This window comes from Pongo pygmaeus, chromosome 8 (genome assembly GCF_028885625.2).
Source record: "Pongo pygmaeus isolate AG05252 chromosome 8, NHGRI_mPonPyg2-v2.0_pri, whole genome shotgun sequence".
Classification (NCBI taxonomy): domain Eukaryota; kingdom Metazoa; phylum Chordata; class Mammalia; order Primates; family Hominidae; genus Pongo; species Pongo pygmaeus.
Genome location: NC_072381.2, coordinates 10,581,735 through 10,603,887, shown reverse-complemented (window position 1 = coordinate 10,603,887; position 22,153 = coordinate 10,581,735). Strand labels below are relative to the sequence as shown.

Here is a 22,153-nt window from a genome sequence, read left to right as displayed (position 1 = left end):
CCTCTGCCTCCTTAAGAACTGGGATTACAAGCATGAGCCACTGCTCCTGGCCTACGGTACTATTTTATATGTTGTTTCCTTTGCCCTTGGATGCTATTTCCCTGAATATCCGAGGACTTCTTTCCTCACATTACTCTAGAATTTAATTGTTACCTTTCTGAGGGAGGGCTTCCTTGACCACCTATAGGAAATAGCACTGTTATAAAAATAAGAACAGGACACAAGTAGTAGTTTGTTTCTAAAATATAATCACTGGTTTGTCTGAATTCAAACCCTTCCCATTTAGATGTTGAACTTTTTCACTGTTAAGAAGCAGTGTTAAATATCAGATATTTAATAGTCAATAGCTCAGATATAGTTTAGAGGACGAACTAGGAGTGGAAAATGACATGATTCTCTTTTTCCCAGTTCTTCCAAGAGCTTAGTATGTGACTCTGGACCAATAATTTAGTATAATTAAGCCTCACTTTTTCTTTCAATGACTGAATAATTATTTCCTTTGATCTGCATAGTAAATATGATGGTTAACCATAGGCATAACCAGTACATGAAACAAATGTCTCAACGAAAACAGCAAGAACAACCTAACATCCCCAGAACACATTAAACATGTATCATTCTCATCAGAATTTAATTTTACATTCTTAAATCCCAGACTTTTTAAAAGGTGTGACTGTCTTTACAAAAAACCTGCTAAGGGTATATGTAACAATAGTACTTGTATTAGTTTCCTACGGCTGTTGAAAAAAGTACCACAAATTGGGTGGCTTAAAACAACAAATATATCACATCACAATTCTACAGGCCAGAAGTTCAAAATAAGCGGGTTAGCAGGGCACATTCCTTCTGAAGCCTGTAAAGAAACTCTTACCTTTTCCTAGATATTGGTGGTTTCCTGGAAATCTTTGTCTTTCCTTGGCTTGCAGTGGCATGTAACTCTGGTCTCTGCCTTCACTTTCACAATGCATCTCCCTGTGTATCTCTGCCTTCACATGGCTATCATCTTTAAAATACCAGTCTGACTGGATTAGGGGCCCAGCTTACTCCTGTATCATTTCATCTTAACTAACTGCATCAGCAATGACCTTTTTTTCAAATAAGCTCACATTGTTAGACAATAGAAATTATGACTTCAACGTATTTTTTGAGGGGGGCACGATTCAATCCACAACAGTACTCATAACATCAGGCAGCACAAAGCTGAAGCTTCAGGAATTTGCAGTGTCAGAAGTGAGGTCCTGCAAATATGTCTATAGCATCTGGATATAGAAGAAAATTCATAGAAGAACCCATAGAAAGGGAGAACTCCAAAATAGGAGTAAACTCTTTGCCTAAATTCTAAGTTGCCAAATTACATGGGCATAGGGGAAACCTCCAGGAGGCCAGACTAATAAAAGCAGCATTTGTGAGCTATATGAACAGAACAGATATATTAGTAGCTGCACACCAATGAGAAGACAAACACTGCATTAATGTCCGGCAAATTAATTAAATACTGTGTAATAACGAGCAAGAATTCTCAGACGATTACAGAATTCATTGTCATGACAATGGATTATTATCAATGTCTAGTTTACAACCAAAAATTACTAGACATGCAGAGAAACAGGAAAATACGGGCCATATACAGGAGCAAACAATAAATAGAAACTGGCTCACAACGGTCACAGATGTTGGATTTAGCAGACAAAAGCTTAACAGCAGCAATTTTAAGTATGTTCAAATAATTTTAAAAAGTAATATGTAATCAATACAAAGAGAACCTCCAGAGAAATAAATTTATAGAAAAATTACAAATTTGAGAACTAAAAAAATTGATAAATTTTAATAATTTACCAGAGCAACTCAGCAGATTGGAGACGGCAGAGTAAAGTATGAGTAAACTTGAAGATAAATCAATACCAATTACCCAATTTGAAGAATAAAGAGGATACACATTGATAGAAAAATAATAGAGCCTGAGAGGCTTGTGGAAGAGTATCACTCAGGCTATCCAATATGCAATTGCAATTCCCAAGAGAAAAGAGACAGAAACAAGCATGAAAATATTTTGAAAAAAAACAGTTACAGAATTTCCCCCAAATTTGGCATAGAACATTTAATTCAGATTCAGAAAACTTAATGAATGTCAAACAGAACTAAAACAAAGAAAACTATCTTAAGCACATTGTAATTAAACTGCTGAAAGTCAAAGAAAAAAAAGTCTTGAACTCAGCTAGAGAAAACACACACATTAATTACAGGAGAAGAAGGCTTTGATTAACTACTAACTCTCCTAAGAAAGTATGGAGCCTGGATAATATTGGAATGACAAAGCAAATGGCTACACATTTAAGCAATTGGTCAATAATTAACTCTATGCTTAGTGAAGCTATCCAAAAAAGGAAGATGAAATCAAAACATTTTTAGATAAATATAAAGTGAGAAAATTTATTACCAGGAGGATAGCATTCCAAGTAATGAAAAAGATGTATATAAACATCTTTTATAGACAGGCTATATAAACATATTTTCTCTTAAATTCTTTAAAAGAGAAATGATTGTTTAAAGCAAAAACAACTTATTTGTGTTTATATTATAGATACAAATAACATATATTATTATATATATAGCTCAAAAGCCAGAAAGTAAGTGGAAATATACTTTTGGAATGTTCATGGCATTAACTCTGAGTACACTGGGTTAAGTTTAAAATGAATATTGTAATCTCTACAATTTTCTACTGAAGAAAAGAGGGATACTTTATAATAAAAAATGGTCAACACGCAGTATAATGTAACAATCATAAATGTATACACACCTAGTAACAGAGCTTCAAAATACATGGAACAAAATCTGAGAGAACTTAGGGGGAGAAATAGACAAATATTTAATAATAAGGATTTTATACCACTCTCAGTAACTGATAGAACAGATATGTTCCCCCCTCAAAAAAAAAAAGTAGGAAAATGGATCATAAGGACAGTATCAACCTAAATGGAAATAGAATACTACATCAGATAACTGTGGATTACTCATTCTTTTTATGTACCTCTGGAGTTTTCATCAAGATAAGCCATATGTTAGGACATAAATCAAAATATATTATTGATTATTGAGCATATTCTCTGATAAATGGGATTAAATTAAAAATCAGCAATAATGAAACATTTAGAAAGGCCCTAAGTACCTGGGAATTAAATAATACTTTTCTCAAAAATCAATGAAAAAAAGCAATTGCAAAAGAAATTAGACATCAAAATGAAATAAAATTTAGAGATAAAGCTAAAGTGGTGGTTGGGTGGAAATTTATAACTTTAAAGGTATATATTAGAAAAAGAGAAAAGGACTAAATTAATTATATAGGTTTCTACCACGGAAGGTAGAAGAATGGATTTCCAAAGCTGTCCATGCTTTAATCCCTGAAATATTTAAATATGCAATACTAGATGGCAAAAGAAACTTTGCAGATGTGATTAGTGGCATGGACTTTGAGATAGGGAGATTATTCTGGAGTATTTGGGTGGGTCCAGTATCATCACATGGGGCCTTAAAAGCGCAGAACCTTTCGCAGTTGAATTAAAGGTAGGAGATAGATGAATGAAGAAGGGAGATTTGAAGTGTAAGAAGTATTTGACTCAGTATTCCTGCCTTTGAAGATTGAGGAGGAAGTCTACAGGTCATGGGATATGTGTGACTTCCAGAAGGTGAGAATGGCCCTCAGCTGATAAGCAGCCAAGAAACAGGGATCTGAGTTCTACAACCCTAAGAAAATGGATCCTTCTCTAGTGTCTTCTGAAAGGACTACAGTCCTGCTGACACTTTGATTTTTGTCTGGTGAGATCTGTATCAGACTTCTGATCTACAGAACTCAAAAAGAAGAAACTTGTATAGTTTAAGCCACTAAGATTTTGGCAATTTGTTATGGCAGAAGTGTAAAACTAATAAACTCATTTAAAAAAAAGGGGTAGAAGACACAAACTATTAATGCTAAGGATGACAGTGGAGATACTACTAGACATCCTATAATAATCAGGGGATAAGGGAATATGAATATTTTATGGCCATGAAGGTTGAGTATCCCTTATCTAAAATGCTTGAGACCAGAAGGGTTTGGGATTTTTGATTTCTAAAAGATTTTGGAATAGAATGTTTGCATTATTCCTATGTACTAGTTCAGAATCCCTAATCTGAAAATCTGAAATCCAAAATTCTCCAATGAGCATTTTCTTTGAGCATCATGTTGGGTGCTCAAGAAGTTTTGAATTTCAGAGCATTTTGGATTTCAGATTTTCAGATTAGGGATGCTCAACCTGTACTTGGGATTACTCAGATGAATTATACAAGTTCTTTGAATAACATAAATGACCAAAACTAGTGTAAGGAAAAATGAAAAATTTAAGTAACCCTGTATCTACTAATGAAATTTAATATTTAATTAAAAGTCTCCCCACAAGGAAAAGGCCAGGCACAGATAGCTTACTGGAAAATTCCATCAAACACTTAAGGAAGAAAAAAAATTTCCAATTCTACACAAAATATTGCATAAAACAGAGAAGGAAGGAATACTTCCCAACTAATTTTATGACACTAGTATTACTCCAATGCCACACCAAAAACATTACAAGAAGGCAAGGTGACAACCGGTATCCTTTATGAAAAAAGACACCAAATTCTTAATAAAAGTATTAGCAAATCAGATCCTCAGTTCATAGAAGGACAATGCTCTTTCATTACAAAAACTCTCAGCAAACCAGGCATAGAAGGGGACTTCACCTCCTTTATGTGGTAAAGTCTCTGCATAAAAATACCTCATTCTCTACAGTGATAGACTAAATGTGTTTCCCTTAAGACTGGGAACATGTCAAGGATGTTCACTTTCATTATTTCTACTTAACATTTCACTCGAAGTCCTAGATATTTCAGACAGCTAAGAGAAAGGATAAAAGACATACAGTTGGAAAGAATGAAGCATTTTGATCAAAAAGTTGATGGTGTATTTAGAAAATCCTAATATGAATTTAAAAATATTTCACGATAACATGGAAAATTGTTAAGATAGCAGTATAAGAGGTCAGTAAACAAACATCAATAGTATTTGCATATTATAGCCACAAGCACTTGGAAAAAAATTTCACTTATTAAGACACTAAAACGTTATACAAGGGGTCTTCAAAGTGTTCATGAAAAATGCATATTGTGAAAAAATTATGCATGGATTTCCATTTTTTTGCACTGTAATAAATTCATACTAACTTTTTATAAAACATCTGAACAGGATCTAGTTTGAGGCACTATGAAGGATACAAGATGAGTTTGAAAAGAGCCCCTACTAGAGCAACATGAATTCCATGAAAACTGAAGAAAGAACAAACATCAAATTTAGAATGAAGCTTGGGTAGAAGAATGAAATCACTGATGCTTTATGTAAAGTTTATGGGGATAGTTACCCAAATAAACTCACAATTTACAAATGGATAACTTGTTTAAAGGAGGGATGAGAACAGTGTTGAGGATGAAACCCACAGCAGCAGATGGTCCACATCAATTTGTGAGGAAAACATTTTTCTTGTTCACACCCTAGTTGAAGAGGCCCAACAATTCACAGCAGGAACAATAACCAACACCATAGACATCTCGAATGGTTCACCTTACACAATTCTGACTGAGAAATTAAAGTTGAGCAAACTTTCCACTCAATGGGTGCCAAAACCATTGTATCCAGATCAACAGCAATCAAGAGCAGTGCTTTCAATAGAATTTTTAAACAAGTAGGATGAAGATTCTGAAGCATTTCTTTGAGGAATTGTAACAGGAGATGCAACATGGCTTTACCAGTATGATGGTGAAGACAAAGTACAACCAAAGCAATGGCTCCAAGAGGTGAAAGTGGTCCAATTAAAGCAAAAGCAGACCACTCAAGAGCAAAGGTCATGGCAACAGTTTTTTGGGGATGCTCAAGCCATTTTGCTTGTTGACTTTGTGGAGGGCCAAAGAAAGATAGTATCTGTTTATTGTATAAGAGTGTTTTGAGAAAGCCAAAGCTTTATCACAGAGTCCTTCGCCAAAACAATGCTCCTGCTCATTCCTCTGAAACAAGGGCAATTTTGCAAGAGTTTCAGTGGAAAGTGATTAGGCATCTGCCTTGCATTCCTAATTTGTCTGTTTCTGCCTTTTTGTTTTCTAATCCTAAAAATTATTTAAAGGACACCATTTTATCTTCAGTTAATAGTGTAAAAAATGTTGCTTTGTCATAAGTTAAATTCTCAGGATTCACAGTTCTTTAGAGATAAACTAAGTGGCTGGTATCATTGCTTATAAAAGTCTCTTGACCTTGATGGTGCTTATGTTGAGAAATAAAGTTTACATTTTTTATTTTTAACTTTTAATTCCGTTTTTCCATTACCTTCTTGAAGTCCCCTTGAATAGGAAAAATTTCACAACAATAGTGAAATACCTGTGTACCAAAAACTACAATCCATTGATTGAAGAAATTAAAGAACAACTACATAAATGAAGAACAACTGAATTGTTTATGGATGGAGGACTCGATAGAGTTAAAATGTCAATTTTGCAAATTGAATTTATATTCGATTCAATTCTAATAAAAATTTCACCAGAAGTTTTACTGGGGTAAATATTTACAAGCAAATTCTAAAATTTGTATCAAAATGAGAACTTAGAAGAGCCAAAGCAATTTTTAAAAAGAGAAAGTTGGAGAATATACAGTATCTTTTTCCAAGACTTACTATAAAGCTAATCAATACTATGTGGAATTAGTGAAAGAATAAATGTATAAATCCATGGTACAGATCCCAGAAAATGACAAACACACCTACTGTCAAGTGATTTTTGACAAATAAACTAAGGTAATTAAATGGGGGTAAAGAATAGTCTTTTTGGTAGTGGTGCTGAAGCAACTGGCTCTCCATATGACAAAAAAATTGAACCTTGGTTTTTATTTCATACTAAACATAAACATTAGCTCAAAATGCACCATAGAACTGTGTGTGAACACTGAAATTATAAAATTTATAGAGAAGCACTTAGGAGAAAAATCTTAGCATTTCCACTTTGTCCACACAAAAAAGTATGAACCATGAAATAAATTTTTATGCTAGTATATTATAAGAGGTATACTGGTATGTTGTGGTATATTGTGGTATATTGGTATATTGGTGTTATATTGGTAATTTGGATTAATTCAAATGAAAAAATATTGTGCTTTGAAAAGACATCATTAAAAATAATAGGAAAGTCACATACTGGGAGGAAATGTTTTCCATACACTCATCTGAAAAAAGCTGTCTATCCAGGAGAAAAAATAACTCCTACAACTCAATATTAAGATGACACACGGAGCCCAATAAAAATTGGACAAAATATTAGAACAGATACTCTACCATAAGCAAATGTGTACATGAAAAGATACCCCACATTATGCAATTTCAGGGAAGGTTTATTAAAACCACAGTGAGTTAATACTACATACCCAATGGAATGGCTAACATTGAAAAACTGCCAATACACAAAATGTTGGCAAAGATATCCAGCAACTGGAATTCTCCAACATTGCAGGAGAAAGCATCAAATGTTACAGCCACTTTGGAAACTGCTGGGTTTTTTCTTATACATTTCAACACACGTCTACCATATGATCCAGCCTTTTCACTTCTAGCTGTTTACCTGAGAGAAACACCTATGCCTACATTAAGGCTTGCACATGAATATTCATACAGCTTTACTTATAACAGTTCCCAAATGGAAAGTACCCAAATGTTCATCCACAGGTAAATGGATGAACAAACTGTTGCTTATTTATATAGTGAAATACTACTCAGCAATAAAAAATCTACTGATGTATGCAACAGTATGTATCAATCTGAAATTCAGTACGCAAAATGAAAAAGCCAGACATAAAATCCATACTGCATAATTCCATTTATATGACATTTTATAAAACATAAATTAATTTATAGTGACAGAATGCAAATCTGAAGGCCTGTCTGAAGGCCAGGTGTGGAGGCAAGAGTCACAGTGACAAAAGAAACTTTTGTATGAACGGAAATTCTCTGCAGCTTGATTGTTGTGGCTTCACAGCTGTATAAATCAATGAAAGCTCATCAGATTGCTCAAGTGGTACTTTAAAAGGTACATAGAAATATCAGATTATGCAACGCTGTTTCTGGAGAAAGACATTCTCTTTTTTTTTCTTGGATCACATGTAAGAAGCATTTGAACAGATGCTAGAACAGCATTCTCAACATATACTTACTATTCTGTTGCAATTTTCCTCTACAGTCTTGGGGGCATGATACTGAAAACAACAGAAGGTATAAAATCATGGGGCAGATATAACCACACATCGATTCAACATGAACACAGAGGGTAAGACTTAGAGCTTGTTAGCTGGTAATTGTTTTGTATTTTGTTTAAGCCACAGGTGGACAACCCCGCCATAACCATCTCTTTTCCTTAAAAGTTACCCATCTTCCACTAGGATGGAATAAAAGAATTATAGTGTTGGATGAGGTCATTTCCTCTTTGTAAAGATGAGGAGCACAGAGGACTAAGTAGATTATGAATGACAAAGGCAGTGGGTGATGAGAAATGAGACTTGATACCTCCTGATACCCCGTTCAGCGTTTCCTGCCCATTTTTATTTTACAGTAAAAACACACCAAAATTACAGCTGTTAAGACTACTTACATTCATAAAAATTTTTTCAAAAAACACAGGAAATAGAAAACATGTGTGGCTATAGGTGAAGAATTGAAGCAAATGAGAGAAGCAAACATTATGTCAGCTCCAGATACTCAGAAATACAGTTACAACTTTTCTTGATCCCAATAACCTGATACAATGCTAAGGTCATCATAGACTAATTAATCAAATTACATTTTCTAGTCTACCTGCTGCATTTCTTACTACATTGTAATTCCCCTGATGACCAAGACATGGCTTTTTCGTTTTTCTTGTTTCCTACAGATTCTGATATACTCCTGTCACATAGTTGATCCTCAGTGAACATTTATAATAAATTGAGCAAATGTCAAATGTCATATTTTCAGGAAGCAATCTGTATACTTTCATGTTGCCTTTAATGTTTATTCTGGCACTATATATATTTTTGTCCATATGTCTGTGTGTAAAATAACAATGTGTATTCTCGTCATAAGGTATTTTCTATTTCAACACCTGTGCAAGTAGAAGGTGAAAACCCTTCCCAAATGCCGCAAGAACTCATGGCAAATGCAGAACTATTGTTAAGAAATTTTTCTCTTCAGACTGTAATGTCATAGCACTTCAGTGAGGGAAGAAGAAAAGACATACTGATATTACGTATCCTTAGGTAAAAGGATTTGCGGCTATTCCTGACTCTCTATTGGAAAAATAGGGTAAAATCTAACTAACATAATTTCAGTGTTATTCAATATTTTATTAATGGGGGAAAGCATCACTTTAACTGCAGCAATCTGTAGTGTTATGGACTGATTACTAGTTCAAATGACAGAGTCCTACAGTGAAACCCATAATTTTACATTGCGTTCTGCAAAAGATGATGGCAGTTCTTCACATTTAATGGTGTTGCTAGCTCAGAATCTTGTTAACACTCATAGTCTGAGAGGTTGTGCTTATCCTTTCTTATTTTAAGCCAGAAAGAAAAATTTTCAAAGATCTATTGGCCTTTATTTTTCACGTACGGGATTTTGGTCAATTAGAAAATTACAAAGAAGAGGCACCTCAATTTGAAAATTTGAGAATAGAATGGTAAAATTATAAAGAAATGAATTTTTTTCCATAATAAAAAAAGACAAGTGCTGTGGTTTGACTTGCATTTAGCTCTTTGTAGCTATTTCTAGTCACTGATTCTATGGAAAGTCGCTAAGGAGTTAGTTGCTTGTTACTGGGCAACAATTTATTCCAATTATAACTGAAATGTTGCTAATAGACAGTTACTGGTGGATAAGAACAGACTTTAAAAATGAACTATTAAATCCACAGCATTTTCTCTTGTTGTAAAGAGGCAGAAATTATTCTAACAATTGACACTTTGTAATGTTCTAAGGTCTTTTTAGACATTTCAAGCGCTCCGGGGGCACCGGTGAGGACCCAGGGGCGGCATGGTTCAGAGCTGTTAAATGTAGAGTGACACAATTAGATAGAATAGCTACAGAGACCGGAGACCAAATGTTACCAGCGTATGGAATGCCACATTCTCTATAAGATGCAAATAGCATACAACCTTCAAAATCCATCGGAGTTTTTTTTTTTTAGAAAAAGGTTTTAACGGACATTTGGTAACTACATTCTGTTTTTGACAACCTCCCCATTACATTTCTAGTGATCTATTCAAAACCAAAGGACAAAAAATAAAAACTACACCAGTATACAAAGAACAATGGGGGGACGGCAAAATATATTCCTTGCTGTTTCACACGTGCTTTTAAAGGAAACAAACAACCAAACAAACAGAAAAATTGTAGTTCCTAAGTTTCTTGACCCAAATCCAAGCAGACTCATTGACAAGCCTAAACCTCTCCATGTGTCTTCCTGCTTCTGAGACTAAAATATGGATAAGCTCAAAGTTTGACACATGGATATATTTTCAAATGACATGTTTGGTGTACAAAAAAAGAGATGTCTATTTTTTTCTTCTTTATAACATTAAGATGTGATGTAAAATATACTAGCCAGAGTTGCATTTTTCACATAAGCAAAAGTTACATGCAGAGAAAGAACAGAAGTTCATTGATTGTAGGATATGTAACCTTGAGAACTTTATCTTATAGCCAACGGTCACACATTCTGAAACGTCTTAAGTGATCTGGTCAGTGCTAAAGGTAGTAAGAAAATCTGGTTGCTGAAAATTTACACTAATTTCAGTTATTCCCCCACAACAGAGTAACAGGCAAGCACATTCTTAGCAGCAGTTCCAGGCAGAGTATACACAGAAATACTTGTTGAATTTAATTGGGTTGAATAAAAATTTGTCCTTTTGAAGAACAAAGTTGGCATCTCAAATACAAGGTCTGCAAATGATGTAGGTTCTTCTTAGTTGGCTAATGAACTCCTGACTAGTTACAGATGAAAGGGATTAAAATGACTACTGAGCACTCACTTTAGTCTGTTTCGTTATCTGAACTAAGGAAGTCTATGACAATTAGGGTTCCTTAAAAAAAAAGTTTCATCATTGCACTTCCTGTTTGATGAGTAAACAGCAAACTCGTTATGGTCTTCAAGGTACCTATTAAAACCCGTAGCATCCCTGGAAGGGAGTAACTTGGAGAAAGTCAAGAAATCTTTCTGACAGGACACCGCAACTCCAAACAATCAACAACTCATTGTCATAGTGCGACAATCTTAGCCCTGTTACAACTGGGCAAATAGTCCATTTGCAGAGAGAAGCATCATCGGGGTAGACAGGAATGCCGTTATTAACCATTATAAGTATGACGCGAAGGTCGTACATCAGGCTATTACACCTTTTCATTACATGCTAACCCCTCACGGCAGGGAAGCTACGCTTATGACTGCATTAGACAGACAAAGCCTTCAGCTCTTTAAAAAAAGAAAAAGCAAAAAAAAAAAAAAAAAAAAAAAAAGATGAAAAAAATTAAACTCGTTTTCTTACCAGCACGTTGCAGCACCAACTCGCTCACAGGAATGTTGCCTTTTACAGGTTTCTCTTTTAATTATCCTAGAAGCAGGGAGAAAAAAAAAATCAAAAAAAAAAAAAAAGCAAAGAAGAAGCAGGGTGGTTAAATTAGCGTGCTGGAATCTTTTCAGTTTGTCGCAGAGTAGAAAAATAAAAAAAGGAAAAAAAAGGCTCAGTAATTTAAATTTGCTCTCAGTTCAGGCTGCAACGCTGGGTCCCGCCCCTTCTTCCGGCTGGGTTCCACTACCTGCAAGGCTGGAACTGACAGCCACTGTGCAAACAAAAAAAGGCAACAAGCATGCTGGGACCATTCTGTCTGCTGTTTGGGTCTCACTTGTCCTGACAACTAAAAATCATCAGTGGAAAGGTATTCTACATTTTTTATTTGAGGTATTTTATTTGAGGTATTTGCATGTAATTCCCATTCATTTTAATTGATACACCATAGTACATGACGTTGGGGTTTGATTTCTGTTTGGGGTGTATTTTTTTTCTTTTTCTAAACATCTATAATTATTAATACTATTTTTAACATGACAGTTTAGTGACATCTTGTGCATTTCTTATTGTTCCTGTCTCCTGCTCCAAAACACATTCTTTCCTGTATTTTCCTTTAATTCCTAAACACTGAAATTTCTAGGAACATAGAGATGGAAATACCAAGATTAGTAAAGTTTCCACTTCTCCTCTGACTCTTTCTTTTTTTGGGGATTGTGGGAGGGCTACAGGGAGGTGCATCATACTAAGAATAATTTAAGGGACAGAGGGCCTAGGATGAAGGTCCCATCAACCCCAGAAATTTCTAGGAAGGATGAAATATTCAAATGAAAAAGTCTCCACAACGAAATGTAAGAAGTTTATTTTCGTATTTATGTACTGTGCAAATAACTAAAAATAATGGAAATAAACTTGTTCTCCATTGCCAATTTTACCTAAGGTGTCTCCTATAGAAAACCGCTTTAATTTTAGCAACAAAAACCTGATACTTAACGTGCAGGGTACTGCAAGTGTGTAGCAGAGGAATTATGAAAGAGAATAAACCCCATCCTTCTTCTGTCAGGATGTAAATTGCTTATGCAGAATTTTCAACAAAGTTTTTTTTGTGTGTTGTTGTTCTTTTCTAAATGCTCTTTTCAGACAAGGGTGTTAGTGACTACTTCAATATTAAAGCTATCGGAAGACTGTATGTAGTAGGGAACAGCTATAAAGTTGCCTCTTGATCCGAAGCACTGCTTTTATAAAGGTTTATGGCATTGGTGCTCCTATTCAAGTCTGGATTTTTCTCTGATCATCCTACTACCCTAACTTGAGAGGACGATGCTGACTGATGTGTCATGTCCCATAGCTGGGGGTGGGTTGCTAAGGAGTAAAATATATAATTGTACACAGTTCTTCAACAGTGGCCAAAGACACAGAAGAGAGTTACTCTTGATAACATGACTGTGCTTAATCTACTTTTTAAAATAAACTATTATTTACCTCTTATCCCTACCTCAAGCCATTTAAATGGATTTCACCATTTCTGCACAACTTGTAGAATCTCTTAAATTCAAGGACACACTGCTTTAATACATTTCACTTTTAAAAATCAGACTTTCAAAAGATAAATGATTAACAATGTAATTTAAATAAATATGAGTTCACTTTTTAAATTGGTAAAAATTTAGCTGTCAAATATTTGTTCTGTCATTTGAGGTCTCATCAGAAAACCAAACCAATTATAAATGGAAAGGTCTGAGGATGCACAGAGTGAAACTCCATCTTTGAATTGTATTGTAACCTTTACCAGGATTATTTCTCTACTACTGTTCAGCAATGAATGCCTTTGCTCACTTCCTACTAACAGCTGTAGCATAGAAAAAAAAAAGGGCAGGTCAAGTACTGAAGAAGCCATGTTAACTTTCCAAATAGTTAGGCAAACAGTTTTAATGAAACAGTGGTAAATTACACCAATGTGCTAATTATAGGACTTTGTCATAGCATAAGATGCAATGAAACAACCCATGCCTTGACTTGGAAAGTGCTATGCATAGATTATTTCAAAAGATATAATTGAAGAGAGATTTTATTTTCCTGAAGCATTCTACAATTAAGTGGCAATTCTTTCAATCCTTTCTCTTTTAAGACTAGTTCTAGACAAAAAAAAAAAAAAAAAAAACCACCCGAAAATAAAGTAATGACTTAAAAAATATCTTATTACAAATACGACTAATTTGCCAATATTAGTTACTTTGGTATAATTTTGAACATAATGTACTTAGAACATGTTAGGGAATATTAAAATATACAGAGTGGTGCATATTGGTTTATATTCTGAATGTCTATTTTAAATGAAGAAATAACACTTTAATGTTCATCAATGTTTATTGAGTTCAGTTAGAAAAATATTAATTTTTTAAGAGACAGAGTCTCACTCTGTTACCCAGGCTGGAGTGTAGTGACATGATAATGGCTCACTACAGACTCAAAATCCTGGGCTCAAGCCTTCTGAGAAGCTGGGGCTACAGGTGAACACCACCATGCTTGCTAATTCTTTATTTCATTTTTTGTTGAGATAGGAGCCTGTGTTGCCCAGGCAGGTCTCAAACTACTGGTTACAAGAAAACTTCCTGTCTCAGTCTCCCAAAGTGCTGGGATTATGGAAGAATGTTAATTTGAATTAAAATAAAATAACCCTGACATTAAACTTCATAGAAGGAACATTTTTGTTTGGCTAATGTCAACTAGGTTTTAGCAAATGTGTGAGACACGTGATTCCACTAGATATTTAACCTATTATTTCAGAGAATTTTACTTGGTGCTCGAGAGATTAAGTAATATATTGCATATCTCACAGCCATACTGGAAAAAAAAATCCACTTCAATAATAAATATCCCACTAAATTGTTAGGGAATTCTGTGGAGTGATACACATTTAGGTGGCTTTCACATCACGGAAATGTGTTTTAAAGAAATACACTGAACAAGTTTCCTGGAGATATATTTTAAAGAACTTCTTGGAATTGGTATATTGTCATATGCTATTTAAATTGTCATGCTCAGAGAAAATATCAAGTTGGGAAATGCTAATTCATTTTTTAAAAGCTGTATCAAATCTATACATTTTAGTCTTTCCAGTTATAACTGATAATTAGATATCATTTTCAAACTTCTTGCATATATTAAAATTATTACTTTTTGATAAATGTATTCCTCATTCTGAGTCAACTGTCTTCAGTGTGATTTTACTGTTTTGTCTTTTGGGCAGTATAATACTGTCTAATAAATCATATGTTGTGGCTGTGATGTCTTATTGACTACAATAACTAATGTATAGTTTTCCATTTTAATAGAATTTGGAAAAATTGTTTGCTTATGTTGTACCACTTAGCTATCATAATTAATTAACCCCTTTATATCTGAATCTTCAGAAAGTATTTTCTCAGTGCTGCCATAAAATGGTCTTTTACTCATGTTTGGAACCATGTCCTCATCATTGAATCAACTGAAGTTTATGAAAGGTCTAATTTGATTTTTAAAACATACACAGACACAGAATTCTTGATTTTAAGGAGATGTTCACAATAATTTCTTTGTGACCACGTAGGTATAGAATTGTGGGTGATTTTATCTGGGTATTTAGATCACAAAGAAATCAAAACAGACACTGATACTTGGCCTAGGATAGAAGAAAGACCATGAGGAGGCCTTAGACCTCAGCAGGTCATTTCCATCTTACTGTCGTATTCTTACACGGACAGGCGGACAGGAAAACACACCGCAGATGAACTATGTTTTTCGACTGAACCCAGTTCCGAAATACAAGGTAGCTCACGTGCGAATGGCCCACACGGAGAATCAATGTCCCTGTACCATTGGTGCTGGGTCTATGTGATACCTGAAGTTTCATGGCATTTTATTAATTTCTATTTCTAAACTAAAAGTGCACCCTGCTCTGCTAAAAGGCACAGAAAACATACAGAATGTAAACCGAGAACATGCCATGCCACAGAAAGTATAAACAGAAAACCCTGACTTAGAGAGACATGTAAAAACTAGAACATTTTACAGACACGCCCACTACCTGGCCAAACTGGATGCAAGAATTTGGAAGTGCATATTGCAAATAAGCGAAGTTTTCTTACAAGTCAGTTGATAAGAGATTTGACTTTGAGAACATTTAAGCAAAGATGAAAGCTCAAGGAATTGCAATATTGAGGTGAGAAAAGGACGGCACAGGGGTGATGAGATGGGATCAGTAGAACAGATTCAGTGCTCTGAGAAGAGGGTGACTTCTCACTTGGGTAACAAAGTGGAGAGCAGTACACTCCCTGTGGGAGATGGGAAGGGGGTTGGCGATTGGGAGTAGTGAGTGATGAGGAGGTCAGTTTGTAACAAACCCATCTGAGAACTCTGTTGGACAAAGTGGAGGAGATGGGGTATTTGGATCCAGCATTCAGAGAAGTTATCAGTGGAGAAGCAATGATGATCAGAGTCAACGGAGTACAACAGAAACCACACAATAATGAGCTCTTCAAAAGAGCGTCAAGAAATAGAGCAGAATCCCAGGAACAGCAAAGAGGAAGCTCAGGTGAGAGATTAAGTGACTTGAGAGGTAAGAAGAAATGTGGAACAAAGTGAGATCAAATAATTCAAGCAAAAATGATCTGGACTAGACCAGGGCATCAAATGCTGCACAGATTTCTATTTATAATCTGGCCAGAATAGAATGGGAAATATCAGTAGGAATTAACTAGTAGAAAGCGATTACTAAAGTGATTTTTATTGTAATGGTAGGGGCAGTTGCCAGATAGCACTGGTGAAAAGGTGAATTGTGAAAGGCAAAATGTCATGGCATTAACCACCATACAATTAAATGTAATAAGGACTTATTAATTATCTTACTGTGGTCCTACCCGGCCATGTAGTTTAATTTAGGTTTTACATAGGTAGTAAAGGATTCTAAACTGACTTCTAGGTTCCTATCTTAAAAGAGTCGACAATCTATTTGTAATGTATACAATTGCATTTTAGATTTCATATGAGAAACCATTCTATTTTGTATAGAGAACACCATGATATGATAGATAAGACAACATACATAGCTGTGCATAATACATAAGTATCTCTTACCAATGTGTGGCATTCAACTTGGCAGGGACTATGTATGCATATAATTTTAAAGGAGATTTAATGGCATACCTAATAAATAGAGTGAGTAAATGCTTGCTGGATCACTAAGTAAAGGAATATAAATGACACTATAATGTACTTTAAACTTTCCAGGAATCAGACACATGTACATGTATGTTATCACTTCGAATGGTGACCTACGTAACTGTCAATACTGGTCTGAACTGGCAATATTCTTTCCTCATTTCAGGACTTGACTTTTAGTAGTTGCTTCTGAGTTTTCTCAAATTTGAATCTTTATGAAACAATTTATAAGGAAGTGTAGCTCTCCTAGCCCACAGATGCTCTGCAAAATGCTCATTGACATAGCTTCTGTTTTCTGATATTGTTAGTAAGGCAGAATTAAATGACTTGCTATTTTGGCATTTTAGCAAAGAAGTAGCATAGCATTTCATTCCAAAACTCAGAACTTCTTTTTAAGCCATTGGTGAGAAAGTCTTTTTTAGGGCAGTTTTTTGGCCCTAAACCATGATTTTCTGTACTTACCAGAATTTATTGAATTTTTCTCTTTTAGATCTAGAAAGAAAATCAAGAGGAGATGATAGGTGGGGAGAGATTATATTTGAATCCTGAAAATAATCTTCCAATGTTTTTCTGAAACAATTTACCACTTTCATTTAACTTAAAGCCACTTCAAACATGGGAATTGTGGGTACAGTTTTCCTAGACACTGAGTTAATTTTATTATCCATTCAGGGGCTTATATACCAGTTTGTTACACAGTTTATTTAGATAAAAGTTGAACAGTTGATAGAATATATTGTTAGGCCCCCTCTTGTTCTCCTTCCATTTTCCACAACATTACATAAACTTTCTAACATTACCCTTTTTTGCTAGAGTTCAATATACACTACTGTGGGAAAAACAAAAACAAAATAGAAACAAAACGAACTTTTTGCAAGCTTGTTGTTGTGAAAATACTTTACTCAGGCAGCCGGGTGTGGTGGCTTATGCCTGTAATCCCAGCACTTTGGGAGGCTGAGGCACACAGATCATGAGGTCAGGAGTTCGAGACTAGCCTGGCCAACATAGTGAAACCCCATCTCTTCTAAAAAGAAAAGAAAATGCTTCACTCTAGAATTTTGATGGGAAGGTAAGCTGTTATATTATCATAAAAAAATTGTTTCATTTTCCAAGTGGTTTAGTCAAAATGCAGACTTGATGTGCTTAAATGAACTTTTCAATTCTGCACTCAGAAAAGTGCCATGAAGACTCACGTGCAGCTTCCTGAGGAGTTTGTATTTCACCCTAGAAGCAATGGGAGGCCACTAAGGTATTTTAAGCAGAAGCACGACGTCATTATACATATTGTTGAAAGACAAACCTTCCAGCAGTATTTAAAATAGATTGAAGTGGTGAGATTATTTCAATAACATATTACCCTGAAAATATTTTACCTTGCTTGGTGGCAAAAGGATTTAGGGTAGTGTACAGGGAAATATGATTTGACAATAGAAAATACAATTTTGGGGGAAGAGGGAAAACATAAGAATATAAAAGCAGAAGACAAGCAGGAATTAAATTAATATACAACATCATACTCTAATGTTGAATACCCTTGATAGAAGTAAGCTAAGCTTTGGTTCTATAGCTTCCCAGACAATGTGAAATAGAAAATATCATTAGCTGCATGCATCAAAATATCTAGAAGATGAAAACAAACCACTTGTTTAGGAGAATTATAGCTCTTTGACATGAGAAATTACAGAGGAATTTATCTACTTTCTCACAGAGAGGTATCAGAATGGTATGTTAAACAATGTTTGGCACACACATTTATATTTTACATACAATGGGTCTGATTTTGGTCATAAAAGGACCCAGTTTTTATCAAAGCTCAAGGTGATTATAATTTTAGCCTGAAAGAAAATCAAACGTGGCCGGGCGCGGTGGCTCACGTCTGTAGTCCCAGCATTTTGGTAGGACAAGGCAGGCGCATCATCTCAGGTCAGGAGTTTGAGATCAGCCTGGCCAACATGGTGAAACCCTATCTCTACTAAAAATACAAAAATTAGCTGGGCGTGGTGGTGGGTGCCTGTAATCCCAGCTACTCGGGAGCTTGAGGCAGGAGAATCGCTTGAATCTGGGAGGTAGAGAGGTTGCAGTGAGTCGAGATTGTGCCATTGCACTCCAGCCTGGGCAACAAGAGTGAAACTCCATCTCAAAAAAGAAAATAAATAAATAAATAATAAATAAATAAATATAATCAAACACTCCACTACAGACCTAAAAGTAAATGAAAAGGCATAGTAAGCAATTGAGTAATCAATTAGACTATATGAAGCAGTTAATTTCAGTTAGGCACTGTCCTTGTCACCAGAGATACAACTGGCAACAGGACTTACTGTGGCTCTCAGACTACTGGGGACACAGACAAGTTAACAGACAATTGCCATAGTGCATGATGAGTAGAAGGAGAGGGAAAGCGCAGCATGAGATGTGAAGGCAAAGCGTGTTCCCAAATGAGGCTTGAGGGATGGTTTTCAAGGGGAAGTGACATCTGTGTAGGAGCCTGGAAGGGAGAAAAAACTCATGAGGAAGAGACTAGGAAAATGGGAATAGATGAAACAGCCACACTCGAAGGGAAGAAAGAAGTGAACACCTTTCCTCCAGTGAGTTAACAGTTGTATCTCTAGTCCCTAGAACAGAGTTATCGAAACAAATTTTTAACTAACTCATAATTTCTTAAATGTTGATAGAATAACATTGCTTAATACAGTTAACATCATCTACCTAGAACTTATGAAGGGCATCATATTTAATGTTGAAACTCAGAAGCATTCTCATTACAATCAGAAACAAGGTAAGAGTGATTTCTGTTATCTTTGTTATCCAACATTGTTTTGGAGACGAGTTAACAGTAAACAATACATATTTTGAGACAGTAGAGGCAAACTCATTCATTTGTCTTTTTTGGATGATACACTTATCTATATAGAATACACAAGACCCTACATATAACTCAGAGGAGATCAAAGTTACTGATACAAAGTAAATATATAAAAATCAAGAATATTCTTGTACCTCAGCAATACCCACAGAATGTAATAGAAGACAAAAGCCTCTATATGCCAGTAACAAAACTATGAAAAATAAATTTAATAAAACATGTGCAAGATCTTTTTGGACAAAATTATAAAATGTTAACAAAATATATAATATAGAATGGGAATATATGAGTTATACAATGTTATAGAGAACTAATCTATAAATGCAAAGTAAAATCAATCAAATTATTACACATTACAACTCATGGAGTCTGCATCTAAAATTTATTACTTCAACTGTACACTAAGGATCCTTTACAAAATATAATATTTGGGGGAATACTATATAAAAAATTTTCAGCTATTTGTTAATAAGAAATATGAAGCCACAGCTTTAGGAAGCATAGCATACTTTAAAGAAATCAACAAAAATAATTTTACAATGAAACGTAATGAAGACAGAAAAAGGAAAGCAGGCTTCTACTTCTAGCCATGACCCAGTAACACAGTGTGGGACTTACATTCCTGACACGAACAATAAAACCAGGTAAAAAACACAAATCAGCCGTGTACAAGCCTTGGATCATAAGCAGCTGAGAACTCTCATCAGCGAGAGAGGTAAAACACATGAAATGACCCCCTACTCACCATAGCTCTCCAGGGAGAGGTCCCAAAATGCAGCAGAGGGAAGCAAAGCTAAAACAGAGCTTTACGGAGTCGCTAATGAGGAGGCAGAGAGTTCGAGGCTACTGAAACAGCTGAACTTTGCATGGCAGATTACCAGAAAGGAGAACATAGTGGACAGAGGGACTCCTAAGTATGTGTATGTATTCCTCAAAAGTCCTTAAGGCCAGGGTGGGATTCTGCATTGCCTAGCACAAAGCGCAAGGTTCAGAGTGGAGCTGATATTGCATAGCTGTGGTAGATGTAGTACTGTGGCCCAGTTAGAATGGAAGGGCATTGTTAAGTTAATACCTGGGCATTCAGCTGATATACCAGCAAGGTCACACCTTAGGAGCAAAAACCGTACCTGAAAGTTATGTAACCTTCCTTAAGAAAACCTAAAATGAAGCCTCGACAAAATACGGTAGAGATGCTAGCAAATTTGCATCCCATTAAAACAAAATTCAATGCTCTAAAAAAGACATTAATCCAGACTTAACAACAATTGATCATTCACAATAAGCAGCATTCTTGCTTATTCCCTAGACATGAGAATAGGCAAGAAGAGAAATATCTATTTATTTAATCCAAAAAGAAGACTGAAAAAGAGAAACAATATGACAAGAGATAGGATAGAAAACAAGTAGAAATATGGTATACATAAACCCAAATATATCAATAACTGCAATAAATGTAAATGCACCAAGCACTCTAATTAAAATGCAGATTATGGAACTGTGTAATAAAGTGAGACCCAACAAAATGCAATCTACAGAGATTCACTTTAAAATAGAAAGATACTACCATATGATCCAGCAATTCCACTACTGTGTGTGTAGAGGTGTATAGACAGACCGATAGATAGACAGACAGAAAAGAACTCAATTTATTGGAGAGCTATCTGCACTCCAATGTTTATTCCAGCACTATTCACAATATAGAGAATCAACCTAAGCGACCATTAATGGATGAATGGATAAAGAAAACGTGGTATCTATATACACAATTAAATATTATTCAGATATAAAAAATAAAATCCTGTCATCTGCAGCAACATGGATGGAAACAGAGGTCATTATGTTAATGAAATAAGCCAAGCACAGACACACAAATATTGCATGTTCTCACTGATATATGGGAGTTAAAAGAGGGGATTTCGTGAAGATAGAGAATAGACTGGTGGTTACCAGAGGCTGGGAAGTGTAGTGGGGAAGGAGGTTGAAGAGGGGTTGATTCATAGACACAAATAGTTAGACAGAAAGAGTAAGACCTAGTGTTTGATAAGTCAGCAAGGTGACTATCGTTAACATGTATCTATTGTACATTTCAAAGTAACCATAAAAGAATAAATGTTCCTAGCATAAAGAAAAGGTAAATACTGACAGTGATGGATATCCTAAATATCCAAATTCAGGCCAGGCACGGTGGCTCACGCCTGTAATCCCAGCACTCCGGGAGGCTGAGGCAGGCAGATCACGAGGTCAGGAGATCGAGACCATTCTGGCTAACATGGTGAAACCCCGTCTCTACTAAAAATACAAAAAATTAGCCAGGCATAGTGGCGGGAGTCTGTGGTCCCAGCTACTCTGGAGCCTGAGGCAGGAGAATGGCGTGAACCTGGGAGCTGGAGCTTGCAGTGAGCCAAGATCAGGCCACTGCACTCCAGCCTGGGCGACAGAGTGAGACTCCGTCT

At 35.4% G+C, this 22,153-nt stretch overlaps 1 long non-coding RNA gene across 1 annotated transcript in view; it reads left to right on the top strand.

Moving 5' to 3' along the window:
• Positions 1 to 11,925: 11,925 nt before the first annotated feature.
• The window catches only part of LOC129006662 (uncharacterized), a 72,520-nt gene continuing 62,292 nt past the window's right edge, over positions 11,926 to 22,153 (top strand). Inside the window, exon 1 of the long non-coding RNA XR_008492046.1 lies at positions 11,926 to 12,005. This is a non-coding gene — a long non-coding RNA (uncharacterized LOC129006662). The remainder of the gene's footprint in view (positions 12,006 to 22,153) is intronic.